Genomic DNA, 17,451 nt, shown 5'->3' on the forward strand with positions numbered 1-17,451 from the left:
ATTGAAAAAAATAATTTTATGTTTTCTGGAAGAAGTCTTTAGTATATTGTCTGACAGTTCACTTCCTTCCAGTAAAAGACCATCCTTAATACCTTTAGATCGATTGTCACACCCAGTTCAGTTCACTCATCTCTGCTAAAGTTCCTTCTCTTCTTATTTTGCCCAAGTCATGATGTCACCCTACAAATGCTCCCTTTGGTTGAGACTGATATAGCAATTCAGTAATTGGGTTGCCCTTTTAGCATAGTAAATCCCATACCATTTCATGTCCTTTGGTTCTTGGGTTAATGGAGAATTATTTCCAGAATATTTGCCAAAGAGTAGGCAATAGAAAATTTCCTAATTAGTTTATGAGTTAACAGAAGATAAGATTTCTATTCAATTTGTATGCAGAGCATTGTCCAGATATTATTGTGTTAGTCTAATTTTTTTAACTTAAAAAATTTTAAAGATCGCTGATTTTCTTTTGAAAGGAAGGCATCTCATCGTTCATCTAGGAAAATATTCTCTATTCACAGGTGCCTCAGGATGCTTTGGGTTGCATGTAACACAAAACTGAATCAAAATGCCGTTAGTAAAAATGGCAATTCTGGGGCTCACAGCACTGAATGTTCTAGGTGACAGAAGAGGCTTTCTCCAGAGCTCGGGCTCTGACTAGGCCCAGGTTTCTCTCTCTAGTTTTTTGTCCTGTTTCTCAGTACAGATCACAGAATGGGGCTAACAGCTCCTAGCCACGTGCTTCCTCACACTTCCACTAGGAAAAAGAGTCTGCCTTCCTGATAATTCAAACAAAATCCCCCAAGTGAGCTTTCCTGGCCCTGATTGGCTTGACTTGAGTCATATGGCAGTCTTTCTTTTGAATTAAACTCTGTGATTAATGGGATTGGATTTCTGCGTGGTTTAAGGGAACCAACTTCCAGTCCTGGAGCTGAAGCCAGGATCAATCCCATACTAACCCCACTGAAGGGAAATTCAGGTTGCCATACTGGGTAATGGATGTTATGATATGAGAGAGAATCCAAGCATCTTGGCCCAGTCACATACTAAGCAGCAAAGCTGCATCTGGAACCTAATTCACTATCAATTGTTTGTCAATAAAGATATATGAACTACTGTATAAATTTATACAAATCTGACGGTAGATTTGTGGAAACACTGTGGTTGTCCAGCACAATCTTTATCAATGTGTGTTCTGAGATTCACTTTATAAAAGACATGAGGTGCCTGGGAAGAATGCAGATTCCGGGGCCCCATCTTGGATTTGCTGAATCAGAATTTGTGTGGGTGGGACTCAGGAACTTGTGTCTTAAATATGTCTCCTTAGCAAATGTCCTGCACACTAAAACATACATTGCCTACATTGTCGTGTAACCCATAAGCTGTTACGGTTAACCAACATTCTATAACTTCTTTACTATGGCTGCATCTTGAACTGTATTTGGAAGTATTTTCTATAACATTTCTTTATATTTACCATCTGGTTAAGATTATAAATATTTCTAAACAATAATCCAGTCTCAACTCTGTTAAGAGGATTGTAAGGACTTGCTAAATTTATCAGGTGAGGAGGAAAATCTGCAGAAGATTGACAGGCACAGCTGAGACGCATCTCTGTGCTACACTCAAAGGGAGTGTCAGCGACTGTAAAAATGGTGACGTTAGGACCAGCAGGAAAAATATAAATATATTTGCTATGACAAATGGCATCAAATAAAGCATGCTATTAACCACTTATGTATATTTACTTCTCAGAACTCTTCTAAATTGTCTTCAGAATATGATTGATACCTTAACAAATTGCTCAATTTGTGACACTTGGATAGTAAAAAGTAGGGTGTTGACAGCAACTACTGAAAATCATATGAATGCTGATTGTGACTTATAATAAAAAACACAACATTTACTGCACAGCTCTGTCGGATCCTTGTTCTTGTCTGACAGCACAGGTCCCAAGACAAATTTTCCGCCAGCTTCCTAGAAATGACCTACACAGGACCTGCCGTCTCCTACATAGCTCCCACTGAGAGCCCAAGATGACTTTTGCCACCTCATAAGCAGCGTTCCTTGGACACCTAGTGGCGGCTGATTATCAGCATTGCTTTGAGAGAGTAAACAGTGCTTGTGGAGGAACGGTGAAATTATTACCACAGTATATCTAACTTTTTTTTTGTTTTCATTGCACTTCTTACAATGCTATAGATTCTGAGATGTGATATTGAACCACTGTCTGTTTAGGAAGTTGGCATAATTTTTATGTGCTGCCTGAGGAGAAAATAATGTAAATCGAGTGGGGAAATAAAATTTTATAAGCAAGAGTGATTTGAAATAAAATATCAAGGGCGCCTGGCTGGCTCAGTTGGTAGAGCGTGCAACTCTTGATCTTGGGGTTGTAAATTTGAACCCCATGTTGGGTGTAGAGATTACTTAAAAATGAAATCTTAAAAAAAATAAAAATAAAATATCAGTGGAATATGGTCTCTCGAAAGAATAATAGATATTTACTGTATATTCACAAATACTGAGTCCTCAGTATTTCTGAGTATACCAAACTATATGCTAAGCAATTTACATTGAGGTAATTTATTTAATCTTTAGAACAACACTAGGAGGTAGTTTTTGCTATTATACCCATTTTACAGATGAGGAACCTGGGGGCATGGGGAAGTTGATAAATTTGCCTAAGTTCATACATCTAGTAAGTTAAGGAATTGGAATTTAAATCCAGGCACTGTGGATCCAGGTCCACACTCTTCACCATCCAAGTATAGAATGGTTACGTGTGATTTTAATGTGTCATGATAAATCAAGAATTAGATTAAAATTTCCCAATGTCTTTTAACAATGAGTTCAGTAGAGCAGAGACAGCAAAAAGATAGCAAGTAGTATTAAGCAGTATAAAGATTTTATGACTATGATTTCAAGCTATGCTCAATCGCTGATAAATATGAGATTTGGTTAAAGAAAAGTCTCGGGCATGTGCAACAAGAATTAGATCTAAAATATATGGACCACCGGCCTCTATGATGACAATGTCGTTAATCTACCACAAGCTTGATAGCCCCTTTGAGCTGGTTTTACAGTAGTGCATATGATTTGTTTAAATCATGCAGATTTTTTCATCTGATTCTGTGTGGCCAATGTAGCCAGCGTGCGAGATGATGGACCAGCATTAGGAATGTCTCTATGGTTATGAAACTACACATGATCACCCTAGAATTTCCTTGGTACCTAAAACCCCTGCCTTGTTTGCGGGGCACTTTTTCTAACCAAAGGGCAGATGCCGTGTGATGGCAGCAATGCTAGATAGCTATGAGTGTTTACAGTTTGTGTTACCTCTCGAGTACATTCTTATTTATTTATTCATTTATTTAAGATTTTATTTATTTGACAGAGAGACAGCGAGAGCAGGAACACAAGCAGGGGGAGTGGGAGAGGGAGAAGCAGGCTTCCCCCTGAGCAGGGAGCCCAGGAGCCGGAGGCGCTCGATCCCAGGACCCTGGGACCATGACCTGAGCTGAAGGCAGACGCTTAACGCCTGAGCCACCCAGGCGCCCCCTCAAGTACATTTGTAATACCGGTGATGAAAATAAGCTTAAAATCTCACCCATTGTGGCAAACAGTTACTTGCACTTTTTATGTATTCCTTTCCAGCCTCTGTCCGTCTACAGACAGAATTTTATATGTTTATAATCTTGCTGTGTATATAATTTTCGGTCCTGGTTTTTATTTAACATTTCCCATGCTCCCACAATTGTTATAGTTGTTATCACAACAGCTGCACAATAAACCATTGAGTTGATTATCTTATTTTATGAAACTATGTTCCAATTGTTGAGACTTTTGCTTAGAGTTTTCCACTCGTTTGCCATTAATAAACAACACTGCGAAGCGAAGCTGGGTTTAGGCCACAGGCCAAATCCTTATTCCACTACTTATTTTTGTAAATAAAGTTTCATTGGAACACATCCACACATACTCATTCACATACCATCGATTGCTGCTTTCTTACTATAATGGCAGAGGTGAGTAGTTGCAATAGAAACCAAATGGCCCACACATCCTAAAATATTTATTATCTGGTCCTTTACAGAAAAAGATCACCAATTCCAAATGATGACGGTAGTGCCCGCATTTCTTCTTTATTTTGGATAATTTCATAAAGGTAAATTCCTGGGATTGGGATTACTTGGCCCAAGTATATGACTATCATAGGATCTCAAAAAGATGTTTGCTCTTCTTCAGTTTGAAAAAAGCTATTTCCCTGTATATTTATTAGTTGTTTTTTCTCTTATGAAATGTCTGATCATGTTTCTTCTATGCTAATCTATTAGAGTCTTATTGCGTCACTTGCTAATTTGTATGAGCCTGTGGATGATTTTCTGACTTACATTAAAAGAACCAGCAATAAGATATGTTGGTTGATAACCGACTGCACATAGATACATATAATCATGCAAGCATTCATTAAAGCAGAGAGAGGAGTCAGATCATAATAGTTATGAATGCCACCTTTTAAAGCTAGAATATCTGTGTTACTGATGTAAATAATACCAGTAGTTCTTTTATTACTCTCTAAATCTGTAAACTGAACTCCTGTAAGGAAAATAAGTCTTTTTTATGTAATGAAAATATTTGCTTATGTAGTATTAAATTTCTCATTTGTGTATGACTCATTAAAGTAGACACCCAACTCAGCTCTGGTCCTAAATAAAAGAACCTGTTAAAATAATCTTTTTTCTCAAGATGCAGAATGTTGATAAGCTTGAGTCTCTCCCACTGTGGCTGCAAAAATTAAAGAGGGCTATAATAAAATTACAGAAGGCAAATCTGTGACCAAATACAGGACCAGTTCCCCAGGCTCAAAGGAAGAACAGCCTCAAGGAGAAGGGGGTAAGAATTTACTTACAGTTGTTTATAACCCTAAGGAAGGTTTTTAGGCACATATCTGCTGGTAATATCTTGAAGGTATTAAATCAATGCCCTTTAATTTCCCCTTTATTATCATGCTCCCTTCTAGCTTCCTATGTCTACCGATGGGCCTTGAGGCCCATCGCCCCACAAAATAAGGGGACAATTTTGCCTAGAACAAAGATAGGACTGATCAGCCTTAGTCACAAAGCTCAATTTCTTGAGATGTAGCTGGGGCAATAATTTTGAAACCCAGGCTCTGGTGGGAAGGATATTCCTTTTCTAAGTTTCTTTAGCTCCCATTCACATAACAATGTGGTTGATTATCATACAAAAAGTGTAGCTGAAATCAACTGGAGACCAAGAGAAAGGAGAAACACTTCCCTTTTGACCTGAGAGATGAAGTAGCAGGGTGAGAGGAAGACATAGGATGGTGATGATCCGTATTACAGTTGTTCTTCCTTAGCCCTGGGAAATACGTCCCCAGACCCCTAGCGATTGCCTGAAACCGTGGATAGTACCAAACGTTATATACACTGTTTTTTCCATACATACACACCCCCGCTAAGGTTTAATTTATAAATCCGGCGCAGTAAGGGATTAACCATAACCAATAATAAGAACAATTGTAACATGCTGTAAGAACTGGTCTGTGTGTGGTATCTTTCTCAAAATATCTTATCGTACTGTACTCACCCTTCTTCCTGTGATGCTGGGGGATGGTAGAAGCCACACGAGGAGAGGAAGAGGTGAATGACGCAGGCGTGTGACGTAACACTAGGCGACTCTTGACCTTCCGACGCTCTGTCAGAAGGAGGAGCATCTGCTTCTGGACCTCGGCGACTGCATGCAACTGGAATTGCAGGCAGCAAAACCACAGATAAAGGGACTGCTGTGTGGGGGGAGGACGCCGCCAGGGACTGTGTTGGGCAAGGTGTGAGGGAATAGTGCCTAGTGATTGAAGCACGATGTGCCTGAGGCAGAAGTCCTTGTTTTGTTCTCTTGCCCTGTAAGGACCACGTGGGACCCTCCGGGTGTTCTTCGATGCTTTGGAGAGGAACAGGGAGAAGCTGAGAGAGCCTGCACAGAGGACAAAAGGGCCCCAGTCTGTGGAGACTAGAGTGTCCAAACGCCATGGTGAGGGCCATGGAAACTAGTAGTGATTGCCCAGCTTGATGATCAGAGGGGACCCACGGCACCTCAGCATTCACCAGTCTAGGGCGCAGGTCAGAGACTGTGAGGATCTGAGAGACTCATTTCTCTCAGTGCTCTACACACCCAGCTTCTCGGTGTCCGCCAAATAACGCCGCTAAGCACAGGCTCTTAAGTCAGGCCCCCCCCAAGCTTGAATCCTGATTCCAACATTTATTAGATGCCTGACCCAGGTCAAGTTACTCATTTTCCTCATTTCTCAAGTAAAGATAGGGTTGTTACGGCAGTTTAAATAAGAAAACGTTTATAAAATGGAAAAGGTGCTCACACAGGTTAACCCCTCACCTGTCTCACTGATGCAGGGTTTCTTGGAGGAGGAGCAGGGCATTAACTAGAAAGAGGCTGACTCACCAAAAGAGACAACTTAAGCTAGAAGAGAATGAGAACATCTATAATTATTATGTTTATTACACTCTGCCCAGTGGAAGATTAAATTAGTTACAAGAAAATAAAGAAGTTACATTTTCTTTGCATGCTTGAGTGCAGTACTTGTGAATTTGTGACTTCTGCGAAGAAACATAGGGCCAAGAGCCCTCTCTCATCCCTTGAGTGCCTCTAGCCACTGCCTCTTCTTGACCATGACCACGTTTCTGGAACAAGTCATGTTCAGTCAAAATCTCCATTTCCCCCCCTTTCAACTTCTCCTCCCCCCACTTCTAAACTTCACAATCTAAAATCTGTCCTGTGATTCCACCCAAACTGCTCCCCATCACTGCCCATGTCCTGCTGATTCATAAGCCCAATGAAGAATTTATGAACAATTTTCTAATCTTCTTTACCTACTGCTGTGGCCATTCTTCTCTTGTTCTTGGGCTCTGTGACATGGCTGTTGGTTGCTTTAGTTTCCTCTCTAGCTGCTTCCTTTAACCTCTTGTAGTCACTCTTCCTTCCTTGGTTCTTGAAATATTATTGTCCTGGTGCCATACTTGGCTCTTGGTTCTTCTCACTCTCTCCTTTTCCTAGTCTCCAACTTACCATATCAGCTGCCACTTGTGAAGGCAAGCACCTCCAAATCTTGAATCTGGACACGGTTTTTGAGTGCAAATACCACATATTTAATTGCCTATGAAATGTTTCTTCTTACTTGGGTGTCTCATGGATTCCTCAAAGTCAACATATTTCCAGCTGAACTCATTCTCTTCTGCATTCCCTGCTCCCATTTTGAAAGTTCTCCAACTGTATGGCAAATGATATTCAAGCCAGAACCTGATGAGTTATCCAGAACCCCTACCTTTCCTTTACCTCCATCAACCCTATCAGCTGCCAATTCTGTGGAGTCTGCCTCTTCAATACCCTTCCTATCAGACTTCTTCCCTTCAGATCCTATCTTCTGCCTTTGCCTGCTTTGCAGCCCTCCCTGAGTCTTGCCTGGATCACTGCAAAAACCTCTACGTGTTACACCTGTCCTGAGTCAGCGCCCCCTCCACTCCCTCATCAGAGAGATCTTTCAAAATGGAAATCAGAGCATTTCAGCTTCTCATTTAAACTCCTTTAATGGATCCCCATGCCTTCCAGGAATGGTTCTAGGTTGGAAGTCTGAGCTTATCATACACAATTCTTGTTGGGGCCAATCCCTCACCCCCTAATTTTGCCCCACTGCCACTCCGATCCAATGCTTCAGTGCTATTCTGCTACTGAGATTTATGTTATTTTATGCATCTGGCCTTTTTTGCACATGCTGTTCCATTTTCATAAATGCTTCCCCCTAGATAACCACCATATGTCTTTCAAACTTCAAATCAGTGTCACCTTTGGAAATCTTTTAAACTGCCCTTAGTTCTATACCTGCCTCTCTACCTGCCCCCCCACCCATTATACACACATACATAGCTGCCTAGTGTTCTCTATAAAAAACCTGATTTTTAACTATGGTGTTTGTCTTGTTTTGATTCCTTCCCTAATGAGATCACACAGTATTTATCTTTTTCTGACTTATTTCACTTAGCATAAGGGGAGGTATTTCTTGAGTGCCTGGCAAGTGGTAGGCACAGAGTTACTGTTTATTGAATAAACTGATGTATAAGTGAATGAATGTGGCTTAATGCAGGTGAATGGATCTCTGGAAAATCCAGTTGTGTGAGATCAAAGACTGATAAACATGGTTATGAAGAGTAAAGACATAATGGGCAGTAGATTAAAAAGCAGTATAACAATACAAATGCCATTAACTTATACAAACCTTTTTCATTTTATTTATCTGTATTATATCTACTACATATTATTTTATTGTATATCATATTACAATACATAATTTATATTACTGTGCATAATAAGTATATGTTCTTTTTTTTTTTTAAGATTTTATTTATTTATTTAACAGAGATAGCACAAGTAGACAGAGCAGCAGGCAGAGGGAGAGGGAGAAGCAGGCTCTCAGCCAAGCAAGAAGCCCGACGTGAGGCTCAATCCCAGAACCCTGGGATCATGACCTGAGCCGAAGGCAGACGCTTAACCGACTGAGGCGCCCCAAGTATATGTTCTTTTATTTTATGTTTACTATGTAGGCCTTTTTTGTAAGCAAAAACCCTCTCCCATGTTCCTGTGAATTTACTCTTTATAGATACTTTTTAGCTTTTAGCCATGTTTCCTCTGGCATTATTCAGTGAATATATAATCATCCTACAAGAGTTTACATGAACCAAATATCATCATGCAAAAAATAATAATTACACAAGTTAATCTATAAATCTGAGCTAAGAAGGATAGTATCTGGGCATATTACAGGATGTCCCTATGTCTGTTGTTTAGGACAGCAATTTGGCTGCCTATAATTTATATGCCCTTTTCATTTTTCTCAAGCCCCAGGAATGTGGCATGATTTCATTTTTCGGAGTTGACACTTTATTACTTTCTCCTGGAATTCTTTCGGCCATGATTGGCCATGAAATGGAACATTTCTTTTTTTTTCTCAATAATCCTTCCCTTGATGGCCCAATAAATAAGTTGAGAGACCTAGCTCTTAAAACTTGATGGTCTTTCTTAGGTGTTTTTGGAAGTTTTCTTGATTTTCCTCCAGGAATCATCCAATGAAAGGTTCAGTGCCCTTAAAATCTGTTTCTTATCCTTTTCTCTGGATAGAGATCTCCAGGTTGGCCTCTGAAGCCCCACGAGTGAAAATAAAACTTCCTCATTGGGCTTCCCTCCAAATTTTTTCCTGAGGCTTCAGACAGGCCTACATGCTGTAGAAGTCTGTGGAAGTCACCTCCTTCACTTCTAGAAAACATCTCTTTCACTCCAAGCTTGGAAGCTTAGCTCTCAAATATGGTTCAGTTCTCTCTCTTATTCTGTTTGTTTTCTCTCTAATTTTTCAATTTTTTTATTGGAGAATAATTGACATACCATTGTATTAGCCTCAGGTGTACAACATTGATTTGATACTAGTATGTATTGCAAAATGATCACTACAATAAGTCCAGTTAACATTGATCACCATATACAGTTACAATTTTTTTGTGTGTGTGAGGAGAACCTACAAGATCCTTTCTCCTACCTACTTTGAATATGCAGTACAGTATTATTAACTATAGTCACCATGCTGTACATTATATCCCCAGAACTTACTCATTTTATAACTGGGAATTTGTACCTTCTGATTCCCCTTCACCCATTTTGCCCACCCCTCACTCCCCACCTCAAGCAACCACCAATCTATTATCTATATCCATGAGCTTAGTTTTTGTTTGTTTTTTATGTTCTACCTGTAAATGAGATCACACAGTATTTATCTTTTTCTGACTTATTTCACTTAGCATAATGCCCTCAAGGTCCATCAATGGCAAGATTTCATTCTTTTTTATGGTTGAATAATTTTTATCCCGTTTTCTTAAAAAATGTATTTTCTATGCAGAATCAAATTGATTCTCAACCAGGGGAGGTACTACCCAATTCCTGAGAATACTTAAAATGTATCGAAGCAATTGCATTGTCACAGTAACTAACAGTTGTTATTAGTATTTTGGAGGGGAAAGCCAGGATGAGCAATGCAGTGCATAGTCTTACATACCAAAGAATGGTCCAGCCCCAGATGCCAACAGTGCCCTTGTTGAGAAGCTCAGAGGACACAGCTGTTTCTGCTCTTGGGTAATGAATTGATTCTTTCTGGCTTTGGACTGATATCTGACTCTAATTCCACTCAAGGTTGTATAAAGGATATGGGTTTAATATGTTACAAAAGTATCTGAAAATATTTGTGTCTTATTTTTTTCATTTTATTTAAGGTATATTTTGATTAACAGCTATTCTTATCATTAACTTAGTTGATTTTATCAATTACCTTTCCTTAATCATTTTAAGAAACTCTTCTCTCTCCAAAGGTGCTAATAATATTGCCCTCTGTTTATTGCTAAAGGATTTAGAAATTAACCTTTTGCAGTTAAGTCTTTCATAAAATGAGAATTGATAACAAATTACCCAGGTATCCTTTATTATATTATTTTATTTTAAAGATTTTATTTCTTTATTTTGAGAGAAAGAGAGAGCACACACATGTGGGGAGAGGGACAGAGGGAGAGAAGCGGACTCCCCGCTGAGCACAGAGCCTGGAGGGAAGGAAGCGGGGGGACCTGAGTCCAGATCATGACCTGAATGGAGACTAAGAGTCTGATGCCCTACTGATTGAGCCACCCAGGTGCCCAGAATTGACATATTTGCAATATTGACTCTTCCTGTCCATGAGTATGGTTTATGTCTCTGTCTTGGATACTTCTGTACACCTCTGCAAGTCCTCTCATTCTAGACACAGTTACAGTGACCTATTCCATGTGAACTTCAACTAGTTTCACATATGTGCAATCTGAGAGTGCTTCACCTCGCCCTAATCTCATGTCAAATCTTTTGCTTCCTAGGCAGGTCTTTTTTTATTGTAAGATATCTGTGGGAAACCACTCAGGTCATATATGTCACATCCTTGTTGGGGGGGGGGATAGTTTATACCCTGTTTGGCAACCCTTGATCACTGGAGAATGGAAATCAATAGATAAATGAAACTACCTTCATTCACAAGGGAAGAAGGTCCTAAGACATTTTTCATAAAGTTTTTCAGATGATTCCATGGCAGCAAATATCTAGTTGCCTGTAGCAACAGCCAGCTCACTAATGCATTCTTGAATTGACTCTCTTTCCTTCCCTGTTTAACTTCCTTTATCCTTCGTTCCTTACTGTTAAGATCAGACTCAATAAATGACTTTTACAAAAGGCATTTTGTAAAGGTTTCACCTTTAGGGGCTGGAGAGACCCAGACTAAATCAGATTTTTTTAAATTATGTTTTCTTCATTGACTTTTAATATAGATTAATAACATTCTGCATACATCTCTTATATATATTTTGTTAGACTTTTTTCTTAGGTTTGGAATATTTTTATTGTTATTGCAGATAGTATCTTTTTTCAAAATGTTTTCTATCAATTGTTAATGTATAGAGATGAATTTAATAATTATGCATATTGATCTTATATCCAGTCTTTTTGCTAAACTCTCTCATTTAATTAAATCTATCTGTATGTCTTTTGGGGATTTTCATGTAGACAAATATATTTTCTGTAAATGACTTTTCTTTATGCTTTTGCATTTTATCTGCCTTTGTTATTTCTTTTATTTCTTTATTTGTCTTACTTCTCTAGCTTCAGTATTGAACAGGTGTGGTGAAATTAGGCATCTATCTGTATCTTATTCCCAATTTTTAAAAGTAGGCTTCTAACATTTTTCCTATTAAAAATAATGTCTTCTGAAGGATTTCTATAGATACTGTTTTAGATTAACAATGTGCACTTCTGTTTGCATCTTGAAATTTTTTAAAATCATGATTTAATATTAACTTGTATCTAATGCTTTTTCTGTTTCTATTGACATGATCTTAATTTGTTTAACAAGTTAATGATGTTTACATATTTAGTACTTTTAAATGACCTTTGCATTTCTATTTGGTCATGGTGTATTATTATTTTTATATATAACTGGGTTTGATTTGTATGATTTTGTATAGGCTAATTGCATCTACATTCATGAAAGAAATTGGCTTATAATTTCATTTCTTTTTCTCTTACAGTTACTGTGTTTTGTTGTCAAAGCTATATTGGCTTCACAGAATGAGTTGGTTAGTAATTTGTTCCTTGCTATATTTTGAAAGATATGGTATAAGACTGAAAAGACCGTGAAGGCTTTGTAGATTTTGACTGTTAAAGCATTTGGGCTCTTGTTTAAGAATTTTTTTTTTCACCACTGATTCCATTTATTAGAAGTCTTTAGGTATTGTAGGTCTCCTCGAGTCTGTTTTGTTAAGAAAAATTCTCTAGAAATTTATCCATTTCATCAAAGTCTTCAAATTTTTTGGCATAATTATTTTCATATTCTCCTGCAGCTTTTGCTGTGTCCCCACTTTTATTTCAAATATTTTTTGTGCCTTCTCACCTTTGCCTTATAGTTGTGTTGGAAGTTTATTAGTTTTGGCAAAGACCAACTTTTGGCTTTGTTGCTACTCTTTATTTCATTTTTTTAAGATTTTATTTTTAAGTAATTTCTATACCCAATGTGAGGTTAGAACTCACAACTCCAAGATCAAGAATCACGTGCTCTACTGACTGAGCTAGTCAGAGGTCCCATATTTTATCTTTTAATAATTTTATTGATTTGTTCTTTTCTAATTCTGAAATCTTTCCAATATTTTGTTAATTTGGGCATGTAGCTCATGAATTTTTAGCTTTTATTCTTTTTAAATATAATATAAGCTATTGTTATTTTCGAAGTACCACTTCTGCTATATTCCACAATACATTTCTATTCTGAGCATTTAAAAAATATCTACTCTGATTTCACCTTTGACAACTGAGTTATTTAGTGTGTTTTAAATTTACAATCGGGCTTTAATCCTGTATCTTTTGTTAGTGGCATCTACTTAATTTGCATTGTCTAAAGAGAATGAGCTCATAATATGAACCAAATCTTGAAAAAATTTTGAGATATTATTTATGGTCAATTATGTAGTTAATTTTGCATTGTGCATGAGAAAAATACTTATTTCCCAATTTGGTGATATAGGGTTGGTTAACTGTGTTATACAGTCCTTTATATCTTGATTTCTTTTTTCTTGACCCATCAATAATTGAAAGAAGTATGTTGAAATCTTCCGTTTGATGATAGAATTATCCATTTCATCCTATAGTTCTACTAAATTTCACTTTATAGATTTTGAAGCTATATTATTAGATGCATACAAATTTATGAACATGATTCTGGGTGAACTGAAAATTATGATCGTATAATGACCTTTTCTATCCCTAATAATTGCTTTTTATCTTAATCTATTTTTTTTCTGATAATAACTTAAGGCTTCTATGTAGTTTAGAATTTATATGGTGTAACTTTTTCTTTATTTTTTAAGATTTATTTATTTATTTGAGGGGAGAGAGAGAGAGAGAGCATGAGCAGGAGGGAGAGAGAATCTCAAGCCAACTCTGCACCGAGTGCAGAGCACCACATGGGGCTCCATCTTATGACCCCAAGATCACGACCGAGCAAAACCAAAAGTCAGATCCTTAACCGACTCCACCATCCAGGTGCCTCAAATAGTACAACTTTTTTTCTAGTATTTATAAACTTTATATGTCATTAGGTTTTAGGTATTTTCTTTCAAGCAATCTGATGATCTATTTTAACTGCCATGTTAAATTTATTTACATTCATTTTCAGTATACATGCTGCTGAGGTGGGCACTACATTCATTTTCATGATTGATGTTTTAAAGTTGCTTTACTCTTTTTTTAGGATTTCTAAATTTCCTACTTCTTCTATATTTCTTGTTTGTTAAATCAGTTAACTGAGTTATTTTTGAAAATTAAACACTTTATTTCTATTATTTTCATAATTACCTCTGAAGTATTGCCATGCATAATAAAATAATCCCCTAGACAGAACTAGGATCTTAGAAAAATTTAACTCAGATTATGCCATTGCAGCTTTTGTTCTATTTTGTCAAAATTTTAATTCTATCTCTCTTTTTGAAACCCCATAAATTTATAACATTTTATAGAGACAGTATCTTTTTATATTTATTCACATATTTACTTTTTTTTTGCTTCCCATTACTTCTTTGATCTAAGACCATTCTTTCGGAGTAATTTTTCTTTCTCTTCAACTATGTCTCTCCTTTCTTTTTCAGTATCGATCTGTTTGTGGTTTAAAAAAACTTATCATTTTTTAAAATTTGAAAATGTTTTCATTTTGCCCATGTTACTTAAAAAACTTATTAATGTGGGGCGCCTGGGTGGCTCAGTTGGTTAAGTGACTGCCTTCGGCTGGGGTCATGATCTCAGGGTCCTGGGATGGAGCCCTGCATCCATCGAGCCCTGCATCAGGCTCCCTGCTTGGTGGGAGAGTGGCTTCTCCCTCTCCCACTCCCCCTGCTTGTGTTCCCTCTCTTGCTGTCTCTCTCTCTGTCAAACAAATAAATAAATAAAAATCTTTTAAAAATTATTGATGCATAATTCATATGTATATACATGTATAAATCTTATATATACAGCTAAGTAAACTTTGCATATATAAATATATATAATGTATATATATATTAAAATTTTGCATGCACACACACACATATTTAACCACCCTCCAAATCACGGTATAGAGTATTTCCAGCAACCTAGTAGGTTCCTTCTTCCTGTTTCCATTTAGTATACTCCAAAAGTACTGTTTTGACATCTGTCACTATAAATTATTTTTAAAACTTCATATTAAGAGAATCTTACAATATATACTCTATTTTTTTAGCATGGCTTATTTTATTCAACATTTTGTCTATGAGATTCATTCCTATTGTTCCACATAGCTGTAACTCATTTTTTTTCATTGTTGTGCAGTAATGCATTATATGCGTATGTCAGACTTATTCTATTGTTGGTTGGTATTTGAGCTGTTTGAAGTTTTTTGGCTATTACAAAGAAAGCTGCTGAGAACCTTTTCTATGTATCTTTTAGAGGTCATAAGCCCTCATTTCTATGCATATATACTTAGGAATGGAATTTCTGGTTAATATACTTAAATATATATAAATATTATATATATGTTTACTTTTAGTAGATATTGCCACAGAGTGTCCTAAAATGGTTATACTAATTCATATCATAGAAGCAATAATAAGAGTTTAAGTTACCATCCTATTCTTGCCAACACTTGGCACTGTTTATCTTTTTAATATGCCATTCTGATATGGAGGTGGTGAAATCTCTATGTGGTTTTTAATTTGCATTCTCCTACTGGCTAAATATTGATGAACATCTTTTGTATTCTCAATGGTCATTTGGAAATTCTTTTTTGTGAACTGCCTGCTCACATCTTTTGCTCGCTTTGTTTTCTTATTATTAACTTGTAAGTTCTTTGTATATCACCTTTGTTCTTTTTTTTTTTCTTTTTTTAAAGATTTATTTATTTTAGAGAGAGAGAGCAGGCGCGTGAGCAGGGGGAGGTGCAGAGGGAGAGCGAAAAAGAGAATACTAAGCAGACTCCCTGCTGAGCACAGAGCCCACCACAGGGCTTGATGTCAAGACCCTGAGATCATGATCTGAGCTGAAATCAAAAGCTGGATGTTTAACAAACTAGGCCACCCAGGTATCCCTAGCCTCTGTTCTTAAAAAGTAATTTTGTTGGGTACACAATTTTCACTTGAAATTATTCATCTTTTTATACTTGATGGTCCATAGTCTCTAGATGCTGTCTTCTTTTTATTTACTTTGGTAGGCAAACACTGTGTTTTATGAATTGTAGATTTCCCTGATACTTATCTTTTGTATTGTTCTCTTCCATTCTCTAGTTCTTCATTCAACCCATCCAGTTAGATACAGATCTCATTCTATTGTTCCTATGTCTTGATCTCTTTTTATATCTTCCATTTCTGTGTTTGCATTCTTCTTAGTTCATAAGCTTTTTTCACCCCTAGCCCACTGATCTCAATTCATCTGTTATCTATTTGCTCTTTAATCCATCAACTGAACATTTTATTTATTTATTTATTTTTATTTCTAAAATTCCTTTTGGAGCTGTTTTCCAGTATGCCTAGTAATTTTGGTCTTGCTCAATTCAAAACAATTTTAAAAATTCTATCTCTAATAGCCCCAAACCTGAAGACTTTAAAGGTCTAAACTGGCTGTTTCTGCTGACTTCAAGATCATTTTTCCCCCATGTGTGTATGTTGATCTTTCATTGTAAATTCATGTTGTTGATTTTAATACAGGGTAACCTGGGAGTTAAGAGAGCTTAATTGAGAGCTAAACTTGCTGTAAGAAGTATAGAGAAGCTTGATACAATTACAGAGCAAGCTCTTTTTGCAAGATCTGAAACTTACTAACAGATCATGTAACTTTTTTGGGTGTGTTTAGGAAAGCAGCCTGCATGCCAGATGCATTATCTAAAGTTTTGCCAGGGAGGATTTGCGATTGCTCTTGCTAAGATTCCATGGGCACTATACATAGACTTTTCTAGAAAACACATTCTCAAAATGTGTAAGATAATAGGTTTCTCTCTTTCTCTTTTCTTCAATTAAGTATGAGCTAGACCCTGCCAGCTTCCATCATTTCCTCATCTATATAGTTCAGCTTTCCTACCTTGCTGCCATAGCAGCCTGGGGCTCAGGCTTCTGGCCACAGAGACTAACCTGGCCCCTGCTAACAGATCACCCCCGCTCCTCTCTTTGTCCACACTGACTATGACAGTTGCCCTTTGCTTTGAGGGGCTTGGGAAACCTTCTGGAGACTTCTCTTACTTCTTGTGAGCTCAGCAATTAATGACTCTTCGCGCAGAATTCTTCTTCTGCCAGAAAACAGGAATCATCCTTTTTTCCAGACATATTGTGAAGAGACCACTTTCACAGTGCTCCATGGTTACAGTGGTAGTGTCGATGGTGAAGGAGATGAGTATGAATGAGGTGGAAACAGAGAGACAAGGCTCCAGGCCCTTTAGCCCAGCTTTATATAGCATTTTTCACGTGGTCTGCATATGGGATATTAATGACAGAAGGGTTCCAAATCTTTAACGTTTATCCAAATCAAATGAATGATTCCATTATTCCCAGTGAAGTTTATCCATTCTACTCAGCCCTAAAAGATTTTGTGATGATTTAATGTCCTTATTAGAAATAAGGGTTTTTGGGCGCCTGGGTGGCTCAGTTGGTTAAGCGACTGCCTTCGGCTCAGGTCATGATCCTGGAGTCCCTGGATCGAGTCCCGCATCGGGCTCCCTGCTTGGCGGGGAGCCTGCTTCTCCCTCTCCCACTGCCCCCTGCTTGTGTTCCCTCTCTCGCTGTGTCTTTCTCTGTCAAATAAATAAATAAAATCTTTAAAAAAAAA

The sequence above is a fragment of the Leptonychotes weddellii genome, chromosome 2, assembly GCF_054177405.1.
Source record: "Leptonychotes weddellii isolate Sample4059 chromosome 2, ASM5417740v2, whole genome shotgun sequence".
Classification (NCBI taxonomy): Eukaryota; Metazoa; Chordata; class Mammalia; order Carnivora; family Phocidae; genus Leptonychotes; species Leptonychotes weddellii.